The sequence below is a fragment of the Carcharhinus amblyrhynchos genome, chromosome 11, assembly GCF_965287045.1.
Source record: "Carcharhinus amblyrhynchos chromosome 11, sCarAmb.v2.hapA, whole genome shotgun sequence".
Lineage (NCBI taxonomy): Eukaryota > Metazoa > Chordata > Chondrichthyes > Carcharhiniformes > Carcharhinidae > Carcharhinus > Carcharhinus amblyrhynchos.
The window spans coordinates 38,687,938-38,705,389 of NC_137334.1; the positions used below are offsets into that span (position 1 = coordinate 38,687,938).

At 42.1% G+C, this 17,452-nt stretch overlaps 1 protein-coding gene and 1 non-coding gene across 2 annotated transcripts in view; one reads left to right on the forward strand and one right to left on the reverse strand.

The window, feature by feature from the left end:
• Nucleotides 1–17,452, reverse strand: part of itprid2 (ITPR interacting domain containing 2) — a 167,692-nt gene that overhangs the window by 121,155 nt on the left and 29,085 nt on the right. The window lies entirely within an intron of this gene.
• On the forward strand, nt 9,018–9,121 carry LOC145350393 (U6 spliceosomal RNA). Its single transcript, XR_013888181.1, has one exon. It is a non-coding gene; the product is annotated as a U6 spliceosomal RNA (small nuclear RNA).

Consider the following 17,452-nt stretch of genomic DNA (forward strand, 5'->3'; position numbering starts at 1 on the left):
TCCTGTGGCATTATTTCAGAGAAGAGTTATCCCGTGTCCTTGCCAAAATTTCTCAGTCAACAACACAAAATCAGATTACATTGTTGTTTCTGGGAGCTCCCATTCCAACAGCGACTACCACCGGAATTCTACCGCCCTGCCCACCACAGAATCGGAACAGGCAAGGAAATGTCCGTTTACCTTGGCGGGATTTTTGGGTCTCGGGTCAAGCGAGGCTGTAAAACCCCGCTTTACATGTCAGAAGCTCTTCACTGTCTGTAAAGCACTTTGAAGTTTCTGGTCGTTGTGAAAATCACAGTTCCAGTCTTTCCTTAGCTTAAAGTTACTTAACTTGAAGAACCTGAGCATTCCATTTTAACCATAGATTTCACATTATCCAGCAGCAACAGAGTAAGGTTTTTAGCAAAATCAGGAGCACACTGTAGATTCAGAACGTTGAAAAAGCAGTTTCTAAAGAAGCAATTAATCCTGTGAGATCTCATCCAACTGAAATTATAACTATAGTTGATTTATGAACACAGAAATTAGGAGTAGGCGACTCGGCTCTTCACGCCTGCTCTGCCAGCCAATAATATCATGGCTGATCTGATTGTGTCTTCAACTTCCCATATACCACCCAGTAATCTTTCATCTAATTGCTTATCAAGAATCTATTTAGCTCTGCCTTAAAAATATTCAAAGATTCTGCTTCCACTGTCTTTGAGGAACAGAATTCCAAAGACTCATTACACTCAAGAGAAAACATTTCTCCCCATCTCGGTCTTAACTGGGCGATCCATATTTTAACCAGTGGCCCCTGGTTCTAGACCAGGAAACAACCTCTCACATGGACCGTGTCAAGATCTCGCAGGATCTTAAATGTTTCAATCAAGTCGCTTCTTACTCTCCTAAACTCAAGCAGATACAAACCTATCCTACCCAACTGTTCCTCACAGGGCAGCCCTTCCATTCCAGATATTAGTTGAATAAACTTTCCAACGTATTTACATCCTTCCTTAAATAAGGAGATCAATCATGTACATAGTAGTCCAGAAGTCTTAGCAATGCCCCATATAATCAAAGCACATTCCTCTCTACTTCTTTTGTTCATTTTCTCCCTCAATAAATGATAGCACTCTATTAGTTTCCATAATTACTTGCTGTACCTGCATACCAACCTTTTGCAATTCATACACCAGGACACCAAGATCCCTCTGCAACTCAGAGCTCTGCAATCTCTCACCAGTTAGATAACATGCTTCTCTTTTATTCTTTCTGCCAAAATGGACAATTTCGTATTTTCCCACATTATACTTCATTTGTCAGATCCTTGCCCACTCAGTTATGAGAAGCATTTGAGGACTCTGGGTCTGTACTCGATGAAATTTAGAAGGATGTGGGGAAATCTCATTGAAACTTTCTGAATATTGAAAGGCCTATCTAGAGTGGACTTGGGAAAGATCTTTCCATGATAGGCGAAACTAGGATTGGAGGGCACAGCTTCAGAATAAAGGGATGACCTTTTAGAACAGAGATGAGGAGGGATTTCTTCAGCCAGAAGGTGGTGAATCTATGGAATTCATTGCCACAGAAAGCTGTGGAGGACAGGTCATTGAGCATATTTAAGACAGAGATAGACAGGTTCTTAATTGGTAAGGGCATCAAAGGTTATGGGGGAAAGGCAGGAGAATGGGGTTGACAATCAGCCATGATTGAATGGCAAAGCAGATTCAATGGGCCAAATGGCCTAATTCTGCTCCTATGTCTTATGATCTTAACCTACTTATATCCTATTGAAGCCTCATGTCCTCTTCACAACTTGCTACTTACCTTTGTGTCATGACTTGCACAAAGTTAGCAAACAAATAAAAGTAAATAGCACCAACTGAATTGGATGTTATACTAACTCGTATGTTTAAACAATTGCAACATGATACAGACCATTAGTAATGTAGCATTTACTGCATACTGCAAATGAAACAATCTTTAACCAACTGTATAAACAGTGATTTTGGTCACATTACTTCTTACACTCAGCTGTGTGTTTACACAGTTGTTCATATGTAAAAAGGCACAAAGTTATTTAAAATACCAAGTTGTTAGAACTCAAGTTTAAAAATATTTCCAATTTTGCCACATCTAACACAATAATAGACTCCTCATCCTACATAAATAAGTTTGCAATCACTTCTGATCATAAAGCTCATCTCTAATATTTTCCTGATATCAACATCTCACAAGTGATACCCAGAGTGTAGAAATAAAGTGCAAAAAAGTCTACTCTGCCATTATACTCAACACTTCTCCCATCACCCATGGCACATTCCCTTGCAGAAGGTGCAACACCTGCCCCTTTAGCTCTTCCAATGCTGACCATCCAAGGTCCAAAACACTCATTCCAAGTTAAGTAGTGTTTCACTTGCGCCCCTTTCAATTTAGTCCATTGCATTCGCTACTCCCTATATCGGAGGGACCATACACAAACTAGGTGATTGATGGACACCTTTGGTCACAATCAGGACCTTGACCTTCATGTTGCTTGCCATTTTAACATATGATCCTACTCCCATGCTCACATATCTGTCCTTGGCCTGCTTCAATGATCAAGTGAAGCTCAACGCAAATTGGAGGAACAGCATCTCATCTTCCAGCTAGGCATGTTACAGCCCTCCAGTCTCAACATCGAACTTCAAATCATTAGCTTGACCTCACCTTGACCCCTTGTCATTTGATTTTATTTTTAACTGCTCTCTATCTTTTATTTGTCTTTCTCATTTTCTTCCCCCCAATCTTTCCCCCTATTTTATCCCCCTCTTACCTTTTCTCCCCCTTCTCTCAATTTTATCTCTCCCACCCATCTCCCCCCTCCCTCCACATTTTCATCTGTCACAGTTTACCCTCTGATTTCAGCTTCTCTGCCATTTGGCCATTCACACCTTCTATCCTCTCTGTTAAGTCTATTGCCGTTAGCAGCCTTTCCCCTTGGTTTTGTGGCTATAACTCATCTTTCATTCCCTCACCCTACAGTATAAATGTCTCCCACTTGCTATGCCTTTTAACTTTGACAAAGGGTCATCTGGACTTGAAACATCAGCTCTTTTCTCCCTTTACAGATGCTGCCAGGCCTGCTGAGATTGTCCACATTTTCTCTTTTGATTTCAGGTTTCAGAATCCACAGTAATTTTATCCAGAAAATTAAGTGTGTTCAGTAGGCTTAATGTATATCTTGGTAACTGTTTCAGTTGGGGGAGAAGAAATCATAATTATTCAATATGCTTCTTGAAGTGATACTATTAGAATACGCCACTAATCAACTATATTTTACCCTCTTAAGTAACTCAAAATGATCTCTTTAGGTATAGCCAAGGCTTGTAGGGCAGATACCGAATGTGTGTCCTTGGCTACCTTCAGTTCAATTTGTCTTGGTATTAAAGTTTCACTCATTACTTAAATCTTTAAGGAATGGCATAAAATTGAAACCCTTCTGCAGCAGAGACCAGTTTCACATCATCCTATAGATCAGCCAGGATTTGCAGGCTTGCAATCTGGTTTGCAACACAGCACCCTCCCAGTGATGAATAAATTAATGCGTCAGCAGTAAATTACACTTTGAAGGAGACCCACAAGAACATGCCATCTCAGAACCAGCTCATTTCTACTTCGACCATTAACCATCTGTTGTTTCATAAAATACACACAATATTGTTTTCTCTTTGCAGCAGGGCTGATCAATTTAAATGAAATGACCTCTGGGGTTATATTCAGCTGACCAAACCTTTAATCAGTAAAGTACTAAATATACATTTCTAAAACCTATTCACACTCTGGACGTGGGCACTGCCAGCAATGTTGACATTCATTGAATATCCCTATTTACCCTTGAGAAGGGAGCAATGGACCACCTTCTTGAACTGCGGCAGTCTGTGCGCTTGACATTTGAGGAAGATATTCTATTTTGTCCTCTCACATGGGACAACTCACAAAGGGTATATCATTCTCACATCACTTAGGTAGATAACCACATTCTGTACAATGAAACTGTCATTTTGAAGAAACCACAAGTGTAAAAATGAATGTGTAATTTTCACAGGCCACAAGACCCTGCAGTACCTGGATAATCAACACACTAATTCAAGTTCTCGGAATACAGTAACTGAAAATACTAACACAAAGTATTTGTAAACAGAAAGAGCAAAGTACACAATTACGCTGCAGAGTGGTTAAAATAAAATGGGTCCCCTGTGCTGAATGATGATACTACACAGAAGGTAATTTGCCCACATGGGAACAGCAGAAATGCCCAGCAAATACCACGTATTAACACTATACCTCCCAGCTGTGCAGTTTATACTTCTAAATTTTCTAACACTGATTTGTTCTCTATATGAACATATTTTATTTGCTGTTACCGAAGAGAAGTATACCTGATATTCGACTCCCTTTAAGCAGTCTCAAATAGCACAGTTTACTCTCAAAAACTGTGAGAGATTGAAAGAGTTGCACCCTACAATTTTTAAAACAAACTGTTGCCAAATGCAATCAGAATCAGAATTAAAGTAGATCACGTAGAATCATAGAGAATTGTACAATCATACAGTGCAGAACAGGCCCTTGGGTCCATCAAGTCTGCACCTAAACCTCCCACCTAATCTCATTCATCAGTATTTGGCCCATAGTCTTGAATGTAATGACGTGCTAAGACCTCATCCATTTTTAAAAGTTGTGAGGCAACTTGGTTCTATCACCCTCCCAGGCAGCACATTCCAGGCCATCTGTGTAAAAAGATTTTTCCTCACATCCCCCTAAACCTCCTGCCCCTCACTTTCAACTTTTGTCTCCTCATGACTGACCTTTCAACGAAGGGGAGACCACTGCTTCCTATCCACTCTGTCCATGTCCCTCATAACCTTGTGCACCTCGATCAGATTGCCCCTCAGCCTTCTCTGCTCCAAAAAAAACCTAAGCCTACCCGGCCTCTCTTCATAACTTAAATGTTCCATCCCGGGCAGCATCCAGCATCGGGTGGCACAGTGGTTAGCACTGCGGCCTCACAGCGCCAGGGACCCAGGTTCAATTCCGGGCTTGGTTCACTGTCTGTGTGGAGTTTGCACATTCTCCCCGTCTCTGCATGGGTTTCTTCCAGATGCTTTAGTTTCTTCCCACAGGCCAAAGATGTTTGAGTTAGTTGGATTGGCCATGCTAAATTGCCCCTTAGTGTCAAGGGGACCAGGCAGGGTAAATGTTTGGTGTTATGGGGATAGGGCCCTGGGTGGGGATTGTGACTTGTGCAGACTCGATAGACCGAATAGCCTCCTTCTCCACTGTAGGAATTCTATGAATGATTCTGAAATGCAAGTACCATTGCGCAAGTAAAATGCTTTTAAAGTTCACTGTCCAAAATTCACTATCAGTTACAACAAAACTACTAGCCTTTTTAGAGATTTAATAGGAGATAGGAGACCTCTTTTAAATTCATATAAAGAGGCATAGCTATGCAGTGGATTGCTTACTGTACATTAGAATTATACTATCCTGAAAGCCCTGGATGGACATCGAAATAAAAAACACATTCCAAACAGGGGGCAGCACGGTGCCAAGTGGTTAGCACTGCTGCCTTAATGCCAGCGACCTGGGTTCAATTTCAGCCTCGGGTATCTGTCTGTGTGGAGTTTGCACATTCTCCCTGTATCTGCGTGAGTTTCCTCTGGGTGCTCCGGTTTCCTCCACACTCCAAAGCTGTGCGAGTTAGGTTGATTGACCATGCTAAATTGCTCCTTAGTGTCAGGGGAACTAACAGGGTAAATATGTGGGGTTACAGGGATAGGGACTGGGTGGACAGTTGTCGGTGCAGACTCGATGGGCCAAATGGCCTCCTTCTACACTGTAAGGATTCTACGATTCTCTGTTACCCATCTATAAGCAACGACTATAAGCTCAAAAATACAAAGACCTTTTATATTGTATATTTTACTAACCAAACTCAAATGAAAATAGTTAGCTTCTGTATTACTGAACAACGCCAATAAATGAATTTGCAAATATATATGTTATATATATATATATAATATACACTGTATGCTCAAACTCCAATTGAATTGGCAAATTTTGCTGGTGAAGAAACAGAAAGAAAGAATAAGGAATTCAGGCTGGCCCAGAATGAGAGCCAATAATACAACCTCACTAAACCAGAGGACAAAATCAGATCCAAGCTCTCTGGCACAACCACAATCAGGTACCATGCACCAGAAGCAGCTTTGATAGATCTATTGTCCGCTTCTAGAAAGAGTTGTTGAGCGTCAGCTGTGGTTCAGTCAGTAGCTTTCACATCTCTGAATTCAAGTCACACTCAAGGACTTGAGCACTTAACCCAAGATCACACTTCAGTGCAGCTCTGATTGAAATACTATCAAGGGTGCTAGCTTTTCAATGAGCTGTTAAACCAAGGTTTAATCTGTCCTCTCAGATGAACATAAAAGATCTCACAGCACCACTTTGACGAGCAAGCTCTCCCGGTGTCCTGGCTAATATTGATCCTAGAAAGTGCTAGAAAGCAGCTTGCTGTTTCCAGGATTTTAATGTGTTCAAACTGAATACGGTGTTTGCCATAACAGAACTGTGCCTTACACTTCAAAAACAAATGTACATCAGTGGCTGTCAAGCACTTTGACGTTTGAAGGTCATTAATCTTTCCTTTCTGATGTCTGCTGCGACTCTCACCAATTTTTACAGATGCACCGTAGAAAGCATTCTTTCTGGTTGGATCACAGCTTGGTATGGCTCCTATTCTATCCAAGACCGCAAGGAACTACAAAGGGTTGCGAATGTAGCACAGTCCATCACACAAACCAGCCTCCCATCCATTGACTCTGTCTACACTTGCTGCTGCCTCGGAAAAACAGCCAGGCCAGCATAAACTGGAACTCCACGCATCCCAGACATACTCTCTTCCACCTTCTTCAGTCAGGAGAAAGATACAAAAGTAACAATCAGCTCGAGAACAGCTTCTCCCCTGCTGGCATCAGAATTTTGAATGGTCCTATCATGCATTAAGCTGATCTTCTCTTCACCCGATTTGTAACCGCAACACTGTCTTCTACACCCTCTACTTTCCTTCTCCCCTATGTACTTTATGAACAATATGCTCTGCCTGTTAGCACACAAGAAACAACAGAAACATAGAAGCTACAAGCAAGGATAGACCATTCGGCCCTTCGAACCTGCTCTGCTGTTCATCTTGATCATGGCTGAACATTGAATTCAATATCCTGATTCCCCATTCCTCCCATACCTCTTGATCCCTTTAGCCCCAAGGGCTATATCTTCCTGAAATCAGACAACCTTTTGGCCTCAACTACATTCTATGGTAGTGAATTCCACACATTCGCCACTCTCTGTGTGAAGAAATTTCTCCTCATTTCAGTTCTAAAAGGTTTACCCCTTAAGATTTACCTCTTATCCTCAAACTATGACCCCTAGTTCTGAACGCCACCCCCCCCCAACCACTGGGAACATTTTTTCTGAATCTAACCCTGTTTAACCCTGTTAGAATTTTATAAGTTTACTTTTCACATTATCCCAATACACGTGACAACAATAAATCAAATCAAATCTGAGAAGAATCGGAAATCCTGGTTGAATTGTGATCATCCTACATTACACCTGCTTCCCATGTATTACCCAAAAGTGAAAGACTGTGTCATTGCCTCAGGCTGGGAAATGCAGGGTTGACTACTTGAAGCACATCAAACATAATATTACTTAAAGCAGATGGGGCATTTGCAACGTCTCTCAATCTTTTAAGAACATAAGAACATAAGAAATAGGAGCAGGAGTAGGCCATCTAGCCCTTCGAGCCTGCCCTGCCATTCAATAAGATCATGGCTGATCTGTCGTGGCTCAGTTCCACATTCCCGCTTTCTCCCCATAACCCTTAATCCCCTCGCTTATCAAAAACCCATCAACCCGCGTCTTAAAAATATTTAGCGAGGCAGCCTCCACCACTTCAACGGGCAGAGAATTCCAGAGATTCACCACCCTTTGAGTGAAGAAGTTCCTCCTTCCCTGCTTTTGAAACTTTTAGGATGGTTTCTTAGGAAAAGTGGAGGAGGCATGACTGGAACATAAGTCTCCGAAGCAGCACTCAGCCAAAAAGAGTTAGACATTTCTACATTAGAAGAACCAGAGTCTATGTAAGCTTACATTTAATAGAGTCCCATTATACATCAATCATAATCAAAATGTCAGCTTTAATAGCCACTTAATATTATGTTTAAATTCTCATGCCAGTCTATTTTTATGGGGAGATGGGTTCACTGTATTATGTGCTTCTCAAACTGCCAGTACTCTCACTAGTATCAAATGTCTATCCATTGAAAAAAATTCAAAATTTGTTAAAAAATTTCCATTTTTGAATACCAAAAGATTATCTAGCCTAACAGCGCCATAAAAAGTTAGAACTGCTTTGCATTCTTAATAACATGTTCACTGTCCTATCACCTACTCACCCAGTTACAAAGCACGGACACAGGAAGGGCATAACCTTGCCCTAGAACTATTCCAAGTCAAGAAATACTGGCCTGGAGTTTTGGCTAGGTTATTTATCCTCCCCAGCTGTAGTCCTGCCAGGTGAGGTGGTGGCATAGTGGTATTGCCACTGGACTAGCAATCCCAAAGACCCAGGATAATGCCATGGAGATCTGGGCTCAAATCCCACCTCTACAGATGGTAAAGTTTGAAATCAATTTTTAAAAACCTGGAATTAAAAAGACTTTGGCCTTGAAACCACTGTTTACTGTAGTAAAAACGAAGGAAATTGGCCATCCTTACCTGGCTCCAGACCTTGTGGTCGATTCTTAGCTGCTCTCTGAAATGGCCTTGCAAACCACTCAATTCAAGGGCAATTACGAACGGATAATAAATACTGGTCCAGCCAGTGACACATTCCATACAGATTCTTCTGTAGGTTTTAAGAGTCATCACATAAACTAGCTGATATCATACAGTGTTTGAGTTGCTGCAATCTGAGAAAGAAGGACAAAACTAGCAGTGCATATTCTGTACTAAGATTGGAATGACACAGAGAAGCTTAGACTGGGCCCTGCCCAAGAACAATATATAAACTTATGAAACATTCCATACTTTGGCTGATCAGGTAAATTGGAGAACCTCCTCATGCCCCTGCTCCTGGGCCTAGCCAAGGTGACCACCCATAGATCCAGGTTAGTGCTGCCAATGGTGGTGTTTGTTCTGGTTGTCTCTTTTCCATGGCTACGTGCAGTCCTAGAGGAGTACATAACAGCCACCAGTCCACTCAAGGTCTCTTATCACCAGTGGATACTGGAGGGACTGGCGTGCACTGTTGTCATTAGAAAATAAAAGTTTTATTTTATCATTTTCCTTTGCTTTTTATTAATTGCTTTCTACTGTTAGTGCCATGTATGAAAGTGGATGCTTTGGTCAGATTACTTACTCAGTGTCATCCCGATCGGTCAATTAAAGAAACTCAGACAGGCACTATCATTGTACACAGGTTGTCAAGACAACAATGATAAAACACTAATCAAAAAACAAAATATTGCTTATGTTGTGAAACAACTCTCACAATTGGCTCGTTGAAACCTTTAATGAGCTTAGTTGAAGCATGAGTAATAGATTATAATGCAAAATCTATACCGATGATTGTGAAACTATAAAAAAAAATTTAAACAGTAGACCTCTAGACAGGGATTGTATCATGACTTCAGGTATGCTTAAGTTTAAATATAAGGTTACCAAAGGTACAGAAATTAATCGGAAAGATCAGAGGGGATACGTGAGGCAGACTGCACATAGTACTGTCATTAGATTTTATTCTGTGACTAAAAGCAGGTGTGGTATGGACAACGATACAAAATGAGGGTGCACTGGTGAAGGGTGTGACAGAATAAGAATAGACACACTTTTTTGTAGGCATATCACTTGAAGAATTGCTGATGCAATTTTCTGTGGAAACAAGGAATACTCCAGTACGAGTCTTTTCAGATCTGTTCAGTTAATTACAAGAAAAAAATAGGATAAATGGCAGCAGTGTAGATTTTCTGAGGAGGAGTAGCTGGATGATGAGATGTGATGTGTAGTATTTCTGTATGTGGAGTTAATTTAATATGTAGCTGTCCAATGGCCCCGGTGGTACAAAAGGAGTGGGTAATCTTTTCTGTTTTTTGGACCAAAGAAATTGGAGACCAAATTGAGAGGGTATACAGTTCAATCCAACACACTGTTACATAATTAACTGTAGGCATGCAGTACTTCGTATGCTTACTATGACTGTTTACAAATTTTTGTTTTATTTATTAGTGTCACAATTAGGCTCACATTAAAACTGCAATGAAGTTACGGTGAAAATCCTCCAGTCGCCACACTCTGGCGCCTGTTTGGGTACATGGAAGAAGAATTTAGCACAGCCAATGCACCTAACCAGCGTGTTTGTGAGAGGAAACAGGAGCATCCGGAAAGGCACATAGACACGAGGAGAATGTGCAGACTCTGTACAGTGACCCAAGCCGGGAATCAAACCCAAGTCCCTGGTGCTGCGAGGCACTGTTCCACCATGCCACTCCGCTTCAGAGCAAAAGTACTCTACTGGTTTTAAAGTGTTTTGAAACATCCAGTGATTATGAAAGGCACAATATAAAATAGAAGTCTTTATGTATCAGTACAAGCTAAGGCAGAAGCCAACTTTTACATTTAATGAAGTGTTTGAGTTGCTGCAATTAGACTGGTGACTGATTCATTGATAAGTTTAGCTGGAGCCAATACAATCTGTTACAAGTGTGAGATCCATTAAATTTTTGTAATTGCACATATGAGCCCTTTCAGACTTTTTATTTAGAGCAATCAGATTAGTAATGAGTTTATAAAATCTGATCAATGCCCCAATTTAGACAGAAGCATATTTCCGTTTTGATGGAAAGCAACTATGGCAAAATAAGGAGAATTCTTTGGCTATCATAAATATACAAAACAAAAAAGATTACCCACTCCTTTTCCTTGTGCCACTGAGGTCATTGGACAGCCACATGTTAAATTAACTCAATATACAGAAATAAGACACATCACAACACATTGTCCAGCTACCCCTCCTCAAAAATCTACATTGCTGCCGTTTATCCGGTTTTATCTTGTAATTAACTGAACAGATCTGAGGAGACTTGTACTCGAGTATTCCTTGTTTCCACAGAAAATTGCATCAGAATTCTTTAAGTGATCTGCCTACAAAAAAAGGGTATCTATTCTTATTCTGTTACATGCGAACAAAGAGCAGGACTGATCTACTCAGGTCTGCTTCAACATTCAATGAGATCGTAGTTGCTCTGACTGTAACCTCAACTCCACACTGCCCTTTTCTTTCATTGCTGGGATGTGGGCATTGCTGGCTAGGCTAGTATTTATTGTCCATTCCTAATGGCCCTTGAAAACATGATGGTGAACTGCCTTCTTGAACCCATGCAGTCCCTGTGGCATAGGTATACCCACAATGCTGTTACCTACCCCCAGTAATCTTTCACCCCCTTGCTTATCAAGAATCTATCTACTTCTGCATTAAATTATTCAAGGACTCTGCTTCCACCATTTTTTGGGAAAGATGAGTGGGTGGGGGTGATCAAAAGACATTCTACCCTCAGAAAAAAAATATTTTCCTCATCTCTGTCTTAAATAGATGATCCTTATTTTTAAACAGTGACCCCAGTACTAAATTTGCCCACAAGAGAAAACATCCTTTCCGTATCCAGTGTCAAGATCCCTCAGGATCTTATATGTCATCTCTCTTCACAAATATAAAGCCCAACATATCCAACCTTTCTCTGATGCAAACCTTCCATTCCAGGTATTCTTTGAATCACTTCAAAACACATTTATAATCCTTTATTAAGTAAGGAGACCAATCCTGTACATGGTAGTCAAGATATGATCTCAGCAATGCCCCGTAGAACTGAAGCAGAACCTCACCAAATGTGTATTAAATTCCTCTCGTGATGATAACATTTTATTAGCTTTCCAAATTACAAATTTCCTATCCATGCCAATATACTATCACTGCGCCATGAGCTTCTATTTTCCACAATAATGTTTGATGTAACTTATCAAATCTCTCCCAGAAATCTAAATACAATACATTCACCAGTTCCCCTTTATCCACAGCACGTTACTTTTTGAAAGAACTCCAATAAATTAGTTAAACATAGTGTCCCTCTCAAAAAACTAAGTTGACTTACCTGGAAATTATCAAAGTTTAACCATGTACCTCTGCTATCATGTCTTTAACAATAGCTTCTATTCTGTTTCTGTTCCCTTCCTTTTTGAATTAAGGAGTTGATTCACTATTTTCCAATCTAATGAATCCTTCCGAATCTAGGGTATTTTGGAAGATTAATTGTTCAATGTTAATCTGAGCTATTTGAATTTGCCTAGGCTCTGAATATATCTGTTCATTATTTTATTCTATATGATATGTGTACAGCTATGGCAAGTCAATGTCTAGAAGAAAGTGGAGGATTAAAATGCAGTAGTCCAACCAGTCACTGAACTCAAAAAGAAGGCTCCCCTCGCCAAGCTCCATCCTGACCCAATGCATTTTACCAGTGGGTCAGGATATGGTGAACTCTCACCATTGATCATGATTGTCTTACCCTCCTATGCAGAAAGTGGAACTGAGCCACGACAGATCAGCCATGATCTTACTGAATGGCGGGGCAGCCTCGAAGGGCTAGATGGCCTACTCCTGCTCCTATTTCTTATGTTCTTATGTATGTTCACCAGAGTGTGTATCTGAACACATAATTCAAGTTGATGGGTTATTTAAACTCAAGAACTCTGGTCAATTTCAGGCATAGAATTCCTAAAGTGCAGAAGGAAGCCATTTGGCCCATTGAATCTGCACCAACTCACCAAAAGAGCATCTTACCTAGGCCCACCCTCAATCCCCATAACCCTATGCATTTATCAAGGCTAATCCACCTAACTTACATATCTTAAGACACTATAGGGCAATTTACCATAGCCAATCTACCTAAGCTGCACATCTTTGGACTGTGGGAGGAAACCAGAGTACACGGAGGAAACCCAGACAGACACGGAGAGAATGTATGAACTTCACACAGACACCCAAGGCCGGAATTGAACCCAGGTTCCTGGCAACGCGAGGCAGCATGTTAACCACTGTGGCACCCACCATGTGGTTGAAGTAGCATTAACTGAACATGGCTGGGTATAGGCAAATAATTATTATTTTGCAGAATAAGGAACAGTTGAAATAATATTATTTATCAGTGTCACAAGCAGGCTTACATTCACACTGCAATGAAGTTACTGTGAAAATGCCCTAGTTGCTACACTTCGGCACCTGGTCGGGTACACTGAGGGAGAATTTAGCATGGCCAATGCACTTAGCCACAGCACGTCTTACAGACTGTGAAGCCAGAGCACCCGGAGGAAACCCACGCAGACACAGGGAAAGGGTGCAGACTCCACACAGTCAGTGATCCAAGTCGGGAATGGAACCGGCTCCCTGCCACTGTGAGGCAGCAGTGCTAACCCCTGTGCCACCCTGTCAACCCTGAAGCATTCAGCAGTAAATAAACTTGTTCTGTCGTGATGGCGAGATGCAACAGGGAACACAAGTAGCAACTTACCCTCTCCACAGCCCATTCCTCCACCGTCACTGAGTCAGAGTCAGAGTCCTTTTACACAGCTGTTCGCGACTCCTCCAAGTTTCTCATGCACGCTTACAGAACAAGAAAAAAAGCAACATTCCCACGGACAAGAGAGTGAGGCTGAAACTTTGGGCTATAAATAAAAGCAGAGAACTGGCACAGAATGATCCCTCTGCATTTGCAGGCACAAACTTCCCTTAAATTTTAACAATACTTCTGTGAAAACTATAAGAGACCCATCTGAATACTGGGAAAGGAAAGCCAGCTACTGTACAAAGCAAGGACATCTGTCTTTAATTAAATCCAAACTGCTGTTAGTCTCACAGTATGATTTATAACAATTACTGAGTAATTCAGTACATCGATTGATATAATACTGTGCATCAAGAGTAAATTTTTGGAAAGCTGATTGACCTGCTCAATCACTCCGACTGGGTCGCCACAAGCAAAATTAAGCAGACTGAAAGATGTTGTAAGGAAGCATCAGCACAACTAAAGCGTCTTATTTTAGTGTCACAGCACATTATGAATAGAAATCTTGCAAAATAAAAATAAATAGCTAACACAATGACCAAAGCAGAAGAGACTTTCCATCATTGGTTTGCTTCCACTACCCCACCTTAGATTAGTCGCAGTGACTTCTACTCTACTTCCAACTATCAGCTCTTTTTTCTGATCTCTTCTCTTCAGTTACTGACTTAGGCTTTTATGTTGTTCTGTCAGGATGTCTCAGCCAATGACTTCAAAGCGGGGCAGGACTTATGACAAGAATTTCAGCCAAACTATGTTCTTTTACAAAGCCATTCACAGCTTGGTATGGCTCCTACTCTGCCCAAGACCACAAGAACTACAAAGGATTGTGAATGTAGCCCAGTCCATCACTCAAACTAGCCTCCCACTCATCAACTCCATATACAATCCCCACCGCCTCGGAAAAGCAGCCAGCGTAATCAAGGACCTCACGCACCCCGGGCATACTCTCTGCTAGAACACAGAACATAGAACCCTACAGTGCAGAAAGAGGCCCTTCGGCCCATCGAGTCTGCACCAAACACAATCCCACCCAGGCCCTACCCCCAAATCCCTACATATTATACCCACTAATCCCTCTAACCTATGCATCCCTGGACACTAAGGGGCAATTTCTTAGCATGGCCAATCAACCAAACCCGCCGATCTTTGGACAGTGGAAGGAAACTGGAGTACCCAGAGGAAACCCATGCAGACACAAGGAGAATGTGCAAACTCCACACAGACAGTTACCCAAGCCAGGAATCGAACCCAGGACCCTGGAACTGTGAAGCAGCAGTGCTAACCACTGTGCTACCGTGTGCTTCTGTCGGGAAGAAGGTACAAAAGTCTAACGTACCAACCGACTCAAGAACAACTTAAGAACATAAGAACATAAGAAATAGGAGCAGGAGTAGGCCATCTAGCCCTTCGAGCCTGCCCCGCCATTCAATAAGATCATGGCTGATCTGTCGTGGCTCAGTTCCACTTTCCCGCCCTCTCCCCATAACCCCTAATCCCCTCTCTTATCAAAAACCCATCAACCCGCTTCTTAAAAATATTTAGCGAGGCAGCCTCCACCACTTCAACGGGCAGAGAATTCCAGATATTCACCACCCTTTGAGTGAAGAAGTTCCTCCTCAACTCCGTTCTAAACCGCCCCCCCTTTATCTTGAGGCTGTGCCCCCTAGTCCTACTGTCTTTTTTGAGCGGGAAGAGTCTCTCCACCTCTATCCTATCCATCCCATTCATCATCTTATACGTCTCAATGAGATCTCCCCTCATTCTTCTAAACTCTAACGAGTACAAGCCTAGTTTATTCAGCCTCTCCTCATAGCTCAACCCCCTCAACTCCGGTATCAGCCTAGTAAACCTCCTCTGCACTCCCTCCAAGGCCAAAATATCCTTGCGCAGGTGCGGCGCCCAAAACTGCACACAGTACTCCAGCTGCGGCCTCACCAATGCCCTATACAGCTGCAGCAAGACCTCCCTACTTTTATATTCAATCCCTCTCGCTATGAAAGCCAGCATCCCATTCGCCTTCCTGACCACCTGCTGCACCTGCTGTCTTCAGACTTTTGAATGGATTCACCATATATTAAACCGATCTTTCTCTACACCCCAGCTATGATTGTAACACTACATTCTGCACTCTCTCATTTCCTTCTGTATGAACGGTATGCTTTTCTGCATAGCTTGCAATACTTCTCACTGTACACCAATACATGCGACAATAACAAATCAAATCAAAGTAGGCTATTTAAAAAGAAAGGGACTCTACAAATTGGGAATTGGTGCATTTTATTTTCAGTACACAGCAGCAGCTTTTAAACTAGGTGACAATAACGGCAGTTTCTGACTCATGAGTTTTAGGCAGCTCACTGGGAGTTTAGGTTGCACTTGCTGGTTTCCTTGGAAGGCAGAAAAAATTCATCACAACTGACTGGGACATGTGGGAACGAAGATCTGCTGGCTGCTGACTATACTGATATTAATGTCCATGGCCAAAATGAAGATAGTTGGGTAGTTCCTCCCTTCAGTCACATTCTAGGGAATAAGTGACAGGGATGTTTACACACCAGGCTGGCATTTCCAGCTGCGCTCACCCCAAAACTGGAAAATCCCACCCGACGTCAATGAACCTTTGCATAGTCCACCTCTGCCACTGCTGCCCCGCACCCCCCCAACCCCACCCACTATGATTTCCATGACGGGAGGGACAGGAAAACTCCCCCCCCCTCCCCCCCACAGGTCTGGAAGTAACTATCCTCCACTCACTGCATCTTTCTAGATCAGCCATCCTGCTTTTAATCAAGAAGTTTCTGCTGGAGTTCAGTTTGTTCTTCCAAAAAATCCTGAAGACCGAGTCTACGACAGAGTGTGGCACACTAGCCAGATCCCAAAGCTGGCTGGAGGCTTCTAACCTGGGTCGGAAAATTGTTGAAACACTCCTTTGCATTTGATGATTCAGAGTCCATACTGGGCAAAGGAGAAGACTGGCCAATGTACTAACATAAGGATCATTGCTAACCGCAATCCTGTTCAACATTTATACAAGCATATTCGGCAAATTCATCAATGCTGATCATATCTGTTGTGCTGCTCAAGCTCCATCCTGCCACACTGTGGACCAGATCCTTAATGAAGATGCTACCAAGGAGGATGACTACAGCACAGTTTCTGTCACATGTCAAATCCCTCTGTTCATCTTCAGTGTATACCACCTCCCTCCACAATGCCAATAAATAATACATATCTACATGGATGGCCAGAGATTAAAGCATAATCCCAACCTAACATCTAGTGACTCTAAGAAAGGAACATATCCTTCGGGGAAGATCTGAACAAAACAGTAGCAAAGGTCAGAACCAGAAACAACCTACCCGCAAACTTTCTGGATCTAAGTGAGGCATTGCAGCCACAACACTCCAGGCCTCAGCACTTATATTATAAAGCTCTGCAGCACAATGCTGTGCACCTCCTTGATAAAGGACATGAGACACATGCATGCACACATCACACCTTGTAGACACACAATTTAATGCAACAATGCGCATCATAACTGGGACTCTCTGCTCAATACCCCTCCCCTGGATTCGTGTTGTCACAAACTTCATCCTCAATCCATTCACTGGCTGACAGAAACCCACAAGCTGCCTGAAACCATCCATGTTGTACCTGCTTATTACTCCAAGATGACCTGTTCAACCCACTTATCGCCCACCCCCTTCCACCCCATACGGAGCAATCTCCGTGAAAAAGAGCTACCAGTA